Genomic DNA, 14,793 nt, shown 5'->3' with positions numbered 1-14,793 from the left:
ATGTATTGAATCGGGACGCAATTTGAGTGATCCATCGTCATTAGGTGGCCCTGAACGTTACAATTCACTATCTGTTTTTCGTCCGATTCGAAAATCTTTGACTCACAGCAGAACGGCCATAAGGTGCCCGATGCAGCAATAGACCCAAGGAGACAAGTCGGCTGGAGGACGATGTATTGAATCGGGACGCAATTTGAGTGATCCATCGTCATTAGGTGGCCCTGAACGTTACAATTCACTATCAGTTTTTCGTCCGATTCGAAAATCTTTGACTCACAGCAGTACGGCAATAAGGTGCCCGAGGCAGCAATAGACCCATGGAGACAAGTCTTCTGGAGGACGATGTATTGAATCGGGACGCAATTTGAGTGATCCATCGTCATTAGGTGGCCCTGAACGTTACAATTCACTATCAGTTTTTCGTCGCATTCGATAATCTAGACTCACAGCAGAACGGCCATAAGGTGCCCGACTCAGCTATAGACCCATGGAGTCAAGTAGGTTGGAGGTCGATGTATTGAATCGGGCCGCTATTTGAGTGATCCATCGTCATTAGGTGGCCCTGAAAGTTACAATCACTATCAGTTTTTCGTCCGTTTCGAATATCTTTGACTCACAGCAGAACGGCCATAAGGTGCCCGATGCAGCAATAGACCCATGGAGACAAGTCTGCTGGAGGACGATGTATTGAATCGGGACCCAATTTGAGTGATCCATCGTCATTAGGTGGCCATGAATGTTACAATTCACTATCTGTTTTTCGTCCGATTCGAAAATCTTTGACTCACAGCAGAACGGCCATAAGGTGCCCGAGGCAGCAATAGACCCATGGAGACATGTCTGCAGGATGACGATGTATTGAATCGCGACGCAATTTGAGTGATCCATCGTCATTAGGAGGCCCTGAATGTTAGAATTAACTATCAGTTTTTCTTCCGATTCGAAAATCTTCAACTCACAGCAGAACGGCCATAATGTGCCCGATGCAGCAATAGACCCAAGGAGACAAGTCGGCTGGAGGACGATGTATTGAATCGGGACGCAATTTGAGTGATCCATCGTCATTAGGTGGCCCTGAGAGTTACAATTCACTATCAGTATTTCGTCCGATTCGAAAATCTTTGACTCACAGCAGAACGGCCATAAGGTGCCCGATGCAGCAATAGACCCATGGAGACAAGTCTGCTGGAGGACGATGTATTGAATCGGGACCCAATTTGAGTGATCCATCGTCATTAGGTGGCCATGAATTTTACAATTCACTATCTGTTTTTCGTCCGATTCGAAAATCTTTGAGTCACAGCAGAAGGACCATAAGGTGCCCGAGGCAGCAATAGACCCATGGAGACAAGTCTGCTGGAGGACGATGTATTGAATCGGGACGCAATTTGAGTGATCCATCGTCATTAGGTGGCCCTGAACGTTACAATTCACTATCAGCTCTTCGTCGCATTCGATAATCTAGTCTCGCAGCAGAACGGCCATAAGGTGCCCGAGGCAGCAATAGACCCATGGACACAAGTCGGCTGGAGGACGATGTATTGAATCGGGACGCAATTTGAGTGATCCATCGTCATTAGGTGGCCCTGAACGTTACAATTCACTATCTGTTTTTCGTCCGATTCGAAAATCTTTGACTCACAGCAGAACGGCCATAAGGTGCCCGATGCAGCAATAGACCCAAGGAGACAAGTCGGCTGGAGGACGATGTATTGAATCGGGACGCAATTTGACTGATCCATCGTCATTAGGTGGCCCTGAAAGTTACAATCACTATCAGTTTTTCGTCCGTTTCGAATATCTTTGACTCACAGCAGAACGGCCATAAGGTGCCCGATGCAGCAATAGACCCATGGAGACAAGTCTGCTGGAGGACGATGTATTGAATCGGGACCCAATTTGAGTGATCCATCGTCATTAGGTGGCCATGAATGTTACAATTCACTATCTGTTTTTCGTCCGATTCGAAAATCTTTGAGTCACAGCAGAACGACCATAAGGTGCCCGAGGCAGCAATAAACCCATGGAGACAGGTCTTCTGGAGGACGATGTATTGAATCGGGACGCAATTTGAGTGATCCATCGTCATTAGGTGGCCCTGAACGTTACAATTCACTATCAGCTCTTCATCGCATTCGATAATCTAGACTCGCAGCAGAACGGCCATAAGTTGCCCGAGGCAGCAATAGACCCATGGACACAAGTCGGCTGGAGGACGATGTATTGAATCGGGACGCAATTTGAGTGATCCATCGTCATTAGGTGGCCCTGAACGTTACAATTCACTATCTGTTTTTCGTCCGATTCGAAAATCTTTGACTCACAGCAGAACGGCCATAAGGTGCCCGAGGCAGCAATAGACCCATGGAGACAAGTCTGCTGGAGGACGATGTATTGAATCGGGACGCAATTTGAGTGATCCATCGTCATTAGGTTGCCCTGAACGTTACAATTCACTATCAGTTTTTCGTCGCATTCGATAATCTAGACTCACAGCAGAATGGCCATAAGGTGCCCGAGGCAGCAATAGACCCATGGGGACAAGTCGGCTGGAGGACGATGTATTGAATCGGGACGCAATTTGAGTGATCCATCGTCATTAGGTGGCCCTGAATGTTACAATTCACTATCAGTTTTTCGTCCGATTCGAAAATCTTTGACTCGCAGCAGAACGGCCGTAAGGTACCCGAGGCAGCAATAGACCGATGGAGACAAGTCAGCAGGATGACGATGTATTGAATCGCGACGCAATTTGAGTGTTCCCTAGTCATTAGGAGGCCCTGAATGTAAGAATTAACTATCAGTTTTTCGTCCCATTCGATAATCTAGACTCACGGGAGAACGACCATAAGGTGCCCGAGGCAGCAATAGACCCATGGAGACAAGTCTGCTGGAGGACGATGTATTGAATCGGGACGCAATTTGAGTGATCCATCGTCATTAGGTGGCCCTGAACGTAACAATTCACTATCAGTTTTTCGTTCGATTCGAAAATCTTTGACTCACAGCAGTACGGCCATAAGGTGCCCGATGCAGCAACAGACCCATGGAGACAAGTCGGCTGGAGGACGATGTATTGAATCGGGACGCAATTTGAGTGATCCATCGTCATTAGGTGGCCCTGAACGTTACAATTCACTATCAGTTTTTCGTCCGATTCGAAAATCTTTGACTCACAGCAGTACGGCCATAAGGTGCCCGAGGCAGCAATAGACCCATGGAGACAAGTCTGCTGGAGGACTATGTATTGAATCGGGACGCAATTTGAGTGATCCATCGTCATTAGGTGGCCCTGAACGTTACAATTCACTATCAGTTTTTCGTCGCATTCGATAATCTAGACTCACAGCAGAACGGCCATAAGGTGCCCGACTCAGCTATAGACCCATGGAGTCAAGTAGGTTGGAGGACGATGTATTGAATCGGGACGCTATTTGAGTGATCCATCGTCATTAGGTGGCCCTGAAAGTTACAATTCACTATCAGTTTTTCGTCCGAATCGAAAATCATTGACTCACAGCAGAACAGCCATAAGGTGCCCGATGGAGCAATAGACCCATGGAGACAAGTCGGCTGGAGGACGATGTATTGAATCGCGACGCAATTTGAGTGTTCCATCGTCATTAGGAGGCCCTGAATGTTAGAATTAACTATCAGTTTTTCGTCCCATTCGATAATCTAGACTCACGGGAGAACGACCATAAGGTGCACGAGGCAGCAATAGACCCATGGAGACAAGTAGGCTGGAGGACGATGTATTGAATCGCGACGCAATTTGAGTGTTCCATCGTCATTAGGAGGCCCTGAATGTTAGAATTAACTACCAGTTTTTCGTCCCATTCGATAATCTAGACTCACGGGAGAACGACTATAAGGTGCCCGAGGCAGCAATAGACCCATGGAGACAAGTCGCCTGCAGGACGATGTATTGAATCGGGACGCAATTTGAGTGATCCATCGTCATTAGGTGGCCCTGAAAGTTACAATTCACTATCAGTTTTTCGTCCGATTCGAAAATCTTTGACTCACAGCAGAACGGCCATAAGGTGCCCGATGCAGCAATAGACCCATGGAGACAAGTCGGCTGGAGGACGATGTATTGAATCGGGACGCAATTTGAGTGATCCATCGTCATTAGGTGGCCATAAAAGTTACAATTCACTATCAGTTTTTCGTCCGATTCGAAAATCTTTGACTCACAGCAGAACGGCCATAAGGTGCCCGATGCAGCAATAGACCCATGGAGACAAGTCGGCTGGAGGACGATGTATTGAATCGGGACGCAATTTGAGAGATCCATCGTCATTAGGTGGCCCTGAACGTTACAATTCACTATCAGATCTTCGTCCTATTCGAAAATCTTTGACCCACAGCAGAACGGCCATAAGGTGCCCGAGGCAGCAATAGACCCATGGAGACAAGTCGGCTGGAGGACGATGTATTGAATCGGGACGCAATTTGAGTGATCCATCGTCATTAGGTGGCCCTGAAACTTACAATTCACTATCTGTTTTTCGTCCGATTCGAAAATCTTTGACTCACAGCAGAACGGCCATAAGGTGCCCGAGGCAGCAATAGACCCATGGAGACATGTCTGCAGGATGACGATGTATTGAATCGCGACGCAATTTGAGTGATCCATCGTCTTTAGGAGGCCATGAATGTTAGAATTAACTATCAGTTTTTCGTCCCATTCGATAATCTAGACTCACGGGAGAACGACCATAAGGTGCCCGAGGCAGCAATAGACCCATGGAGACAAGTCGGCTAGAGGACGATGTAATGAATCGGGACGCAATTTGAGTGATCCATCGTCATTAGGTGGCCCTGAACGTTACAATTCACTATCTGTTTTTCGTCCGATTCGAAAATCTTTGACTCACAGCAGAACGGCCATAAGGTGCCCGAGGCAGCAATAGACCCATGGAGACATGTCTGCAGGATGACGATGTATTGAATCGCGACGCAATTTGAGTGATCCATCGTCATTAGGAGGCCCTGAATGTTAGAATTAACTATCAGTTTTTCGTCCCATTCGATAATCTAGACTCACGGGAGAACGACCATAAGGTGACCGAGGCAGCAATAGACCCATGGAGACAAGTCGGCTAGAGGACGATGTAATGAATCGGGACGCAATTTGAGTGATCCATCGTCATTAGGTGGCCCTGAACGTTACAGTTCACTATCAGTTTTTCTTCCGATTCGAAAATCTTTGACTCACAGCAGAACGGCCATAATGTGCCCGAGGCAGCAATAGAACCATGGAGACTAGTCTGCTGGAGCACGAGGTATTGAATCGGGACGCAATTTGAGTGTTCAATCGTCATTAGGAGGCGCTGAACGTTACAATTCACTATCAGTTTTTCGTCCGATTCGAAAATCTTTGACTCACAGCAGAACGGCCATGAGGTGCCCGATGCAGCAATAGACCCATGGAGACAAGTCTGCTGGAGGACGATGTATTGAATCGGGACGCAATTTGAGTGATCCATCGTCATTAGGTGGCCCTGAACGTTACAATTCACTATCAGTTTTTCGTCGCATTCGATAATCTAGACTCACAGCAGAACGGCCATAAGGTGCCCGACTCAGCAATAGACCCATGGAGTCAAGTAGGTTGGAGAACGATGTATTGAATCGGGCCGCTATTTGAGTGATCCATCGTCATTAGGTGGCCCTGAAAGTTACAATTCACTATCAGTTTTCGTCCGAATCGAAAATCTTTGACTCACAGCAGAACTGCCATAAGGTGCCCGATGCAGGAATAGACCCATGGAGACAAGTCGGCTGGAGGACGATGTATTGAATCGGGACGCAATTTGAGTGATCCATCATCATTAGGTGGCCCTGAACGTTACAATTCACTATCAGATCTTCGTCCGATTCGAAAATCATTGACTCACAGCAGAACAGCCATAAGGTGCCCGATGCAGCAATAGACCCATGGAGACAAGTCGGCTGGAGGACGATGTATTGAATCGCGACGCAATTTGAGTGTTCCATCGTCATTAGGAGGCCCTGAATGTTAGAATTAACTATCAGTTTTTCGTCCCATTCGATAATCTAGACTCACGGGAGAACGACCATAAGGTGCACGAGGCGGCAATAGACCCATGGAGACAAGTAGGCTGGAGGACGATGTATTGAATCGCGACGCAATTTGAGTGTTCCATCGTCATTAGGTGGCCCTGAACGTAACAATTCACTATCAGTTTTTCGTTCGATTCGAAAATCTTTGACTCACAGCAGTACGGCCATAAGGTGCCCGATGCAGCAACAGACCCATGGAGACAAGTCGGCTGGAGGACGATGTATTGAATCGGGACGCAATTTGAGTGATCCATCGTCATTAGGTGGCCCTGAACGTTACAATTCACTATCAGCTCTTCGTCGCATTCGATAATCTAGACTCGCAGCAGAACGGCCATAAGTTGCCCGAGGCAGCAATAGACCCATGGAGACAAGTCTGCTGGAGGACGATGTATTGAATCGGGACCCAATTTGAGTGATCCATCGTCATTAGGTGGCCATGAATGTTACAATTCACTATCTGTTTTTCGTCCGATTCGAAAATCTTTGAGTCACAGCAGAACGACCATAAGGTGCCCGAGGCAGCAATAAACCCATGGAGACAGGTCTTCTGGAGGACGATGTATTGAATCGGGACGCAATTTGAGTGATCCATCGTCATTAGGTGGCCCTGAACGTTACAATTCACTATCAGCTCTTCGTCGCATTCGATAATCTAGACTCGCAGCAGAACGGCCATAAGTTGCCCGAGGCAGCAATAGACCCATGGACACAAGTCGGCTGGAGGACGATGTATTGAATCGGGACGCAATTTGAGTGATCCATCGTCATTAGGTGGCCCTGAACGTTACAATTCACTATCTGTTTTTCGTCCGATTCGAAAATCTTTGACTCACAGCAGAACGGCCATAAGGTGCCCGAGGCAGCAATAGACCCATGGAGACAAGTCTGCTGGAGGACGATGTATTGAATCGGGACGCAATTTGAGTGATCCATCGTCATTAGGTTGCCCTGAACGTTACAATTCACTATCAGTTTTTCGTCGCATTCGATAATCTAGACTCACAGCAGAACGGCCATAAGGTGCCCGACTCAGCTATAGACCCATGGAGTCAAGTAGGTTGGAGGACGATGTATTGAATCGGGACGCTATTTGAGTGATCCATCGTCCTTAGGTGGCCCTGAAAGTTACAATTCACTATCAGTTTTCGTCCGAATCGAAAATCTTTGACTCACAGCAGAACTGCCATAAGGTGCCCGATGCAGGAACAGACCCATGGAGACAAGTCGGCTGGAGGACGATGTATTGAATCGGGACGCAATTTGAGTGATCCATCATCATTAGGTGGCCCTGAACGATACAATTCACTATCAGATCTTCGTCCGATTCGAAAATCTTTGACCCACAGCAGAACGGCCATAAGGTGCCCGAGGCAGCAATAGACCCATGCAGACAAGTCGGCTGGAGGACGATGTATTGAATCGGGCCGCAATTTGAGTGATCCATCGTCATTAGGTGGCCCTGAAAGTTACAATTCACTATCAGTTTTTCGTCCGAATCGAAAATCATTGACTCACAGCAGAACAGCCATAAGGTGCCCGATGGAGCAATAGACCCATGGAGACAAGTCGGCTGGAGGACGATGTATTGAATCGCGACGCAATTTGAGTGTTCCATCGTCATTAGGAGGCCCTGAATGTTAGAATTAACTATCAGTTTTTCGTCCCATTCGATAATCTAGACTCACGGGAGAACGACCATAAGGTGCACGAGGCAGCAATAGACCCATGGAGACAAGTAGGCTGGAGGACGATGTATTGAATCGCGACGCAATTTGAGTGTTCCATCGTCATTAGGAGGCCCTGAATGTTAGAATTAACTACCAGTTTTTCGTCCCATTCGATAATCTAGACTCACGGGAGAACGACTATAAGGTGCCCGAGGCAGCAATAGACCCATGGAGACAAGTCGCCTGCAGGACGATGTATTGAATCGGGACGCAATTTGAGTGATCCATCGTCATTAGGTGGCCCTGAAAGTTACAATTCACTATCAGTTTTTCGTCCGATTCGAAAATCTTTGACTCACAGCAGAACGGCCATAAGGTGCCCGATGCAGCAATAGACCCATGGAGACAAGTCGGCTGGAGGACGATGTATTGAATCGGGACGCAATTTGAGTGATCCATCGTCATTAGGTGGCCATAAAAGTTACAATTCACTATCAGTTTTTCGTCCGATTCGAAAATCTTTGACTCACAGCAGAACGGCCATAAGGTGCCCGATGCAGCAATAGACCCATGGAGACAAGTCGGCTGGAGGACGATGTATTGAATCGGGACGCAATTTGAGAGATCCATCGTCATTAGGTGGCCCTGAACGTTACAATTCACTATCAGATCTTCGTCCTATTCGAAAATCTTTGACCCACAGCAGAACGGCCATAAGGTGCCCGAGGCAGCAATAGACCCATGGAGACAAGTCGGCTGGAGGACGATGTATTGAATCGGGACGCAATTTGAGTGATCCATCGTCATTAGGTGGCCCTGAAACTTACAATTCACTATCTGTTTTTCGTCCGATTCGAAAATCTTTGACTCACAGCAGAACGGCCATAAGGTGCCCGAGGCAGCAATAGACCCATGGAGACATGTCTGCAGGATGACGATGTATTGAATCGCGACGCAATTTGAGTGATCCATCGTCTTTAGGAGGCCATGAATGTTAGAATTAACTATCAGTTTTTCGTCCCATTCGATAATCTAGACTCACGGGAGAACGACCATAAGGTGCCCGAGGCAGCAATAGACCCATGGAGACAAGTCGGCTAGAGGACGATGTAATGAATCGGGACGCAATTTGAGTGATCCATCGTCATTAGGTGGCCCTGAACGTTACAATTCACTATCTGTTTTTCGTCCGATTCGAAAATCTTTGACTCACAGCAGAACGGCCATAAGGTGCCCGAGGCAGCAATAGACCCATGGAGACATGTCTGCAGGATGACGATGTATTGAATCGCGACGCAATTTGAGTGATCCATCGTCATTAGGAGGCCATGAATGTTAGAATTAACTATCAGTTTTTCGTCCCATTCGATAATCTAGACTCACGGGAGAACGACCATAAGGTGCCCGAGGCAGCAATAGACCCATGGAGACAAGTCGGCTAGAGGACGATGTAATGAATCGGGACGCAATTTGAGTGATCCATCGTCATTAGGTGGCCCTGAGAGTTACAATTCACTATCAGTATTTCGTCCGATTCGAAAATCTTTGACTCACAGCAGAACGGCCATAAGGTGCCCGATGCAGCAATAGACCCATGGAGACAAGTCTGCTGGAGGACGATGTATTGAATCGGGACCCAATTTGAGTGATCCATCGTCATTAGGTGGCCATGAATTTTACAATTCACTATCTGTTTTTCGTCCGATTCGAAAATCTTTGAGTCACAGCAGAAGGACCATAAGGTGCCCGAGGCAGCAATAGACCCATGGAGACAAGTCTGCTGGAGGACGATGTATTGAATCGGGACGCAATTTGAGTGATCCATCGTCATTAGGTGGCCCTGAACGTTACAATTCACTATCAGCTCTTCGTCGCATTCGATAATCTAGTCTCGCAGCAGAACGGCCATAAGGTGCCCGAGGCAGCAATAGACCCATGGACACAAGTCGGCTGGAGGACGATGTATTGAATCGGGACGCAATTTGAGTGATCCATCGTCATTAGGTGGCCCTGAACGTTACAATTCACTATCTGTTTTTCGTCCGATTCGAAAATCTTTGACTCACAGCAGAACGGCCATAAGGTGCCCGATGCAGCAATAGACCCAAGGAGACAAGTCGGCTGGAGGACGATGTATTGAATCGGGACGCAATTTGACTGATCCATCGTCATTAGGTGGCCCTGAAAGTTACAATCACTATCAGTTTTTCGTCCGTTTCGAATATCTTTGACTCACAGCAGAACGGCCATAAGGTGCCCGATGCAGCAATAGACCCATGGAGACAAGTCTGCTGGAGGACGATGTATTGAATCGGGACCCAATTTGAGTGATCCATCGTCATTAGGTGGCCATGAATGTTACAATTCACTATCTGTTTTTCGTCCGATTCGAAAATCTTTGAGTCACAGCAGAACGACCATAAGGTGCCCGAGGCAGCAATAAACCCATGGAGACAGGTCTTCTGGAGGACGATGTATTGAATCGGGACGCAATTTGAGTGATCCATCGTCATTAGGTGGCCCTGAACGTTACAATTCACTATCAGCTCTTCGTCGCATTCGATAATCTAGAGTCGCAGCAGAACGGCCATAAGTTGCCCGAGGCAGCAATAGACCCATGGACACAAGTCGGCTGGAGGACGATGTATTGAATCGGGACGCAATTTGAGTGATCCATCGTCATTAGGTGGCCCTGAACGTTACAATTCACTATCTGTTTTTCGTCCGATTCGAAAATCTTTGACTCACAGCAGAACGGCCATAAGGTGCCCGAGGCAGCAATAGACCCATGGAGACAAGTCTGCTGGAGGACGATGTATTGAATCGGGACGCAATTTGAGTGATCCATCGTCATTAGGTTGCCCTGAACGTTACAATTCACTATCAGTTTTTCGTCGCATTCGATAATCTAGACTCACAGCAGAATGGCCATAAGGTGCCCGAGGCAGCAATAGACCCATGGGGACAAGTCGGCTGGAGGACGATGTATTGAATCGGGACGCAATTTGAGTGATCCATCGTCATTAGGTGGCCCTGAATGTTACAATTCACTATCAGTTTTTCGTCCGATTCGAAAATCTTTGACTCGCAGCAGAACGGCCGTAAGGTACCCGAGGCAGCAATAGACCGATGGAGACAAGTCAGCAGGATGACGATGTATTGAATCGCGACGCAATTTGAGTGTTCCCTAGTCATTAGGAGGCCCTGAATGTAAGAATTAACTATCAGTTTTTCGTCCCATTCGATAATCTAGACTCACGGGAGAACGACCATAAGGTGCCCGAGGCAGCAATAGACCCATGGAGACAAGTCTGCTGGAGGACGATGTATTGAATCGGGACGCAATTTGAGTGATCCATCGTCATTAGGTGGCCCTGAACGTAACAATTCACTATCAGTTTTTCGTTCGATTCGAAAATCTTTGACTCACAGCAGTACGGCCATAAGGTGCCCGATGCAGCAACAGACCCATGGAGACAAGTCGGCTGGAGGACGATGTATTGAATCGGGACGCAATTTGAGTGATCCATCGTCATTAGGTGGCCCTGAACGTTACAATTCACTATCAGTTTTTCGTCCGATTCGAAAATCTTTGACTCACAGCAGTACGGCCATAAGGTGCCCGAGGCAGCAATAGACCCATGGAGACAAGTCTGCTGGAGGACTATGTATTGAATCGGGACGCAATTTGAGTGATCCATCGTCATTAGGTGGCCCTGAACGTTACAATTCACTATCAGTTTTTCGTCGCATTCGATAATCTAGACTCACAGCAGAACGGCCATAAGGTGCCCGACTCAGCTATAGACCCATGGAGTCAAGTAGGTTGGAGGACGATGTATTGAATCGGGACGCTATTTGAGTGATCCATCGTCCTTAGGTGGCCCTGAAAGTTACAATTCACTATCAGTTTTCGTCCGAATCGAAAATCTTTGACTCACAGCAGAACTGCCATAAGGTGCCCGATGCAGGAACAGACCCATGGAGACAAGTCGGCTGGAGGACGATGTATTGAATCGGGACGCAATTTGAGTGATCCATCGTCATAAGGTGGCCCTGAAAGTTACAATTCACTATCAGTTTTTCGTCCGAATCGAAAATCATTGACTCACAGCAGAACAGCCATAAGGTGCCCGATGGAGCAATAGACCCATGGAGACAAGTCGGCTGGAGGACGATGTATTGAATCGCGACGCAATTTGAGTGTTCCATCGTCATTAGGAGGCCCTGAATGTTAGAATTAACTATCAGTTTTTCGTCCCATTCGATAATCTAGACTCACGGGAGAACGACTATAAGGTGCCCGAGGCAGCAATAGACCCATGGAGACAAGTCGCCTGCAGGACGATGTATTGAATCGGGACGCAATTTGAGTGATCCATCGTCATTAGGTGGCCCTGAAAGTTACAATTCACTATCAGTTTTTCGTCCGATTCGAAAATCTTTGACTCACAGCAGAACGGCCATAAGGTGCCCGATGCAGCAATAGACCCATGGAGACAAGTCGGCTGGAGGACGATGTATTGAATCGGGACGCAATTTGAGTGATCCATCGTCATTAGGTGGCCATAAAAGTTACAATTCACTATCAGTTTTTCGTCCGATTCGAAAATCTTTGACTCACAGCAGAACGGCCATAAGGTGCCCGATGCAGCAATAGACCCATGGAGACAAGTCGGCTGGAGGACGATGTATTGAATCGGGACGCAATTTGAGAGATCCATCGTCATTAGGTGGCCCTGAACGTTACAATTCACTATCAGATCTTCGTCCTATTCGAAAATCTTTGACCCACAGCAGAACGGCCATAAGGTGCCCGAGGCAGCAATAGACCCATGGAGACAAGTCGGCTGGAGGACGATGTATTGAATCGGGACGCAATTTGAGTGATCCATCGTCATTAGGTGGCCCTGAAACTTACAATTCACTATCTGTTTTTCGTCCTATTCGAAAATCTTTGACTCACAGCAGAACGGCCATAAGGTGCCCGAGGCAGCAATAGACCCATGGAGACATGTCTGCAGGATGACGATGTATTGAATCGCGACGCAATTTGAGTGATCCATCGTCTTTAGGAGGCCATGAATGTTAGAATTAACTATCAGTTTTTCGTCCCATTCGATAATCTAGACTCACGGGAGAACGACCATAAGGTGCCCGAGGCAGCAATAGACCCATGGAAACAAGTCGGCTAGAGGACGATGTAATGAATCGGGACGCAATTTGAGTGATCCATCGTCATTAGGTGGCCCTGAACGTTACAATTCACTATCTGTTTTTCGTCCGATTCGAAAATCTTTGACTCACAGCAGAACGGCCATAAGGTGCCCGAGGCAGCAATAGACCCATGGAGACATGTCTGCAGGATGACGATGTATTGAATCGCGACGCAATTTGAGTGATCCATCGTCATTAGGAGGCCCTGAATGTTAGAATTAACTATCAGTTTTTCGTCCCATTCGATAATCTAGACTCACGGGAGAACGACCATAAGGTGCCCGAGGCAGCAATAGACCCATGGAGACAAGTCGGCTAGAGGACGATGTAATGAATCGGGACGCAATTTGAGTGATCCATCGTCATTAGGTGGCCCTGAACGTTACAGTTCACTATCAGTTTTTCTTCCGATTCGAAAATCTTTGACTCACAGCAGAACGGCCATAATGTGCCCGAGGCAGCAATAGAACCATGGAGACTAGTCTGCTGGAGCACGAGGTATTGAATCGGGACGCAATTTGAGTGTTCAATCGTCATTAGGAGGCGCTGAACGTTACAATTCACTATCAGTTTTTCGTCCGATTCGAAAATCTTTGACTCACAGCAGAACGGCCATGAGGTGCCCGATGCAGCAATAGACCCATGGAGACAAGTCTGCTGGAGGACGATGTATTGAATCGGGACGCAATTTGAGTGATCCATCGTCATTAGGTGGCCCTGAACGTTACAATTCACTATCAGTTTTTCGTCGCATTCGATAATCTAGACTCACAGCAGAACGGCCATAAGGTGCCCGACTCAGCAATAGACCCATGGAGTCAAGTAGGTTGGAGAACGATGTATTGAATCGGGCCGCTATTTGAGTGATCCATCGTCATTAGGTGGCCCTGAAAGTTACAATTCACTATCAGTTTTCGTCCGAATCGAAAATCTTTGACTCACAGCAGAACTGCCATAAGGTGCCCGATGCAGGAATAGACCCATGGAGACAAGTCGGCTGGAGGACGATGTATTGAATCGGGACGCAATTTGAGTGATCCATCATCATTAGGTGGCCCTGAACGTTACAATTCACTATCAGATCTTCGTCCGATTCGAAAATCATTGACTCACAGCAGAACAGCCATAAGGTGCCCGATGCAGCAATAGACCCATGGAGACAAGTCGGCTGGAGGACGATGTATTGAATCGCGACGCAATTTGAGTGTTCCATCGTCATTAGGAGGCCCTGAATGTTAGAATTAACTATCAGTTTTTCGTCCCATTCGATAATCTAGACTCACGGGAGAACGACCATAAGGTGCACGAGGCGGCAATAGACCCATGGAGACAAGTAGGCTGGAGGACGATGTATTGAATCGCGACGCAATTTGAGTGTTCCATCGTCATTAGGTGGCCCTGAACGTAACAATTCACTATCAGTTTTTCGTTCGATTCGAAAATCTTTGACTCACAGCAGTACGGCCATAAGGTGCCCGATGCAGCAACAGACCCATGGAGACAAGTCGGCTGGAGGTCGATGTATTGAATCGGGACGCAATTTGAGTGATCCATCGTCATTAGGTGGCCCTGAACGTTACAATTCACTATCAGTTTTTCGTCCGATTCGAAAATCTTTGACTCACAGCAGTACGGCCATAAGGTGCCCGAGGCAGCAATAGACCCATGGAGACAAGTCTGCTGGAGGACTATGTATTGAATCGGGACGCAATTTGAGTGATCCATCGTCATTAGGTGGCCCTGAACGTTACAATTCACTATCAGTTTTTCGTCGCATTCGATAATCTAGACTCACAGCAGAACGGCCATAAGG

The sequence above is a fragment of the Schistocerca cancellata genome, unplaced genomic scaffold (genome assembly GCF_023864275.1).
Source record: "Schistocerca cancellata isolate TAMUIC-IGC-003103 unplaced genomic scaffold, iqSchCanc2.1 HiC_scaffold_790, whole genome shotgun sequence".
Classification (NCBI taxonomy): Eukaryota; Metazoa; Arthropoda; class Insecta; order Orthoptera; family Acrididae; genus Schistocerca; species Schistocerca cancellata.
This window is presented reverse-complemented; position numbering follows the sequence as displayed.